Source organism: Pteropus vampyrus, unplaced genomic scaffold, assembly GCF_000151845.1.
Source record: "Pteropus vampyrus isolate Shadow unplaced genomic scaffold, Pvam_2.0 Scaffold250, whole genome shotgun sequence".
NCBI lineage: Eukaryota > Metazoa > Chordata > Mammalia > Chiroptera > Pteropodidae > Pteropus > Pteropus vampyrus.
The window spans coordinates 184,632-186,260 of record NW_011889031.1 but is presented as its reverse complement, the minus strand read 5'-3'; the positions used below and the strand labels follow the sequence as shown (position 1 = coordinate 186,260).

Here is a 1,629-nt window from a genome sequence, read left to right as displayed (position 1 = left end):
CTGTGTTCCAATAAAGCTTTATTTACAAAACAGCTGGCTGACGGATTTGGCCCACGGGCTGTAGTGTGCCGGCCCACGCTCTAGAGTGTAAACTCTGTGACGGCAGGTTCTTGCTTTGTGCAGTGTCAAATCTCCAGTGCCTGGAACTGCACCCTCAGTAGGTAGCTGCTCAATTACTGGGTTAGCCAGGGTGGTTTCGAGGATTACAGAACATATCTTAAATTCCTGGCATGTGAGAAGTGCTCGCTTCCATCTGCCGAATGACTCACTGACTAACAACTTTCTCTTCACTCCACCGCCCCCCCCCACATCCCCAGGGCCAGTACCCAGCCCTGTCCCTCCTGACCCCTGACCCTCTCTGCCCGCTTCCTTCCTCTCGATCCCCACAGCCCCGACCTAGGCTCAGGCCTTGTCCTCTTCCCCTGGACCCTCATCCCAGCCTCCTGCCAGGCCTCCTGACCTCCAGTCTCCCCCTCCAGTCCATCTCCAAGGGCCCAGAGCGGACCTGCTCTCCCGGTGCCTGGACAAGACCCCAGCTCCTCAGCCTGGCCCCGCTTCCCTGCCTCATGGCTCCCTCCCAGCCCCCGGTCTCCTGGCTTGGCCCGTGCTGGTCGCCCTGGTCACGGCTGTCTAATGGGATCGCTTCCTCACTGGCGGCCAGGAAGCCTTCCGGTCGCCTCGTCCTACCTCGGGAGTGCTGTGTGCTCCCCTCACTGCGAGACCCCGTGCCACTTCCACTTCTGCAAATGTCACCTCCAATGGTGACTCTGTGCCTGCCTCTCCCACGGAACTGAGAGCTCCTGGGAGGTGGGGGTGCTGATTCTGCTCACTGCTGAATTCCCTGCGTGGGGGACACGTGGGAGCTTTATAAGCTGGCCAATTCACGAGTGACTGGGTGGCTGAGCCTTTCTCATCCCATCTTGTACCCCGAAGAGTACCCTGAGTGTACACCCCATTTTCTTGACTGAAGTGTTTACAAACCACAAGGGTAGGCAGGGAGCGAGATGTCAGTGGGGGTGAGGATGGGGGTCAGTCGTGAGGGTAGGAAGGGAGGTCAGGCGCATGGCAGGAAGGGCTGGGTTAGTTCTGGGGGGTGAGGGGCAGGCCAGGTCCGGGCAGGCGGGTGGGGATCAGAGTCAGGGCTGGAGGTTGATTAGATGGAGCCGTTCACAGTGAGGGGGTGGGAGTCTCGGTCAGTGGGGGCTGCATGTTCTCAGAGGGGTTAGTCAGGGGAGAGAGGGTCCAGACAGTGGGGGCTACTTACCCCGGGGGGAGGGGGTTCGTCCACTAGGGGGATATCCAGGCCGCAGCGTTGGCGTTGAGGTCGGACAAGAAGCTTGGGGGGCCTGGCTTACGCCAGTCTGGGGGGGGCAGTGGGGGAGCACCGGTGGCTGGGGGTGGGGGGAGAGGCCAGAGGATCGGAGGGGGGGGGGGGGGAAATGGAGATGAGATAGAGACAGGTGGAGGGTCAGCGGTGAGGAAACTTAGGGCTGGGGGGGCCGGAGTATCCGGGAGGGAGGAGATTTGGGGCCGGTGGATGGGGGAAGGGAAGGCCGGCACCTCCCCCACCTCCTCTCCCCCCTCCCCTGGGGGAGGGAAGAGAGGGAGGGTCCCAGGGGCCCGTGGAGG

General features: G+C 62.1%; 1 protein-coding gene across 1 annotated transcript in view; it reads right to left on the bottom strand.

Moving 5' to 3' along the window:
* The window catches only part of KCNC3 (potassium voltage-gated channel subfamily C member 3), a gene marked incomplete at its 5' end in the record, with an annotated part of 9,110 nt that continues 7,481 nt past the window's right edge, over positions 1-1,629 (bottom strand). Inside the window, one exon of the mRNA XM_011374604.2 lies at positions 1-841. The remainder of the gene's footprint in view (positions 842-1,629) is intronic.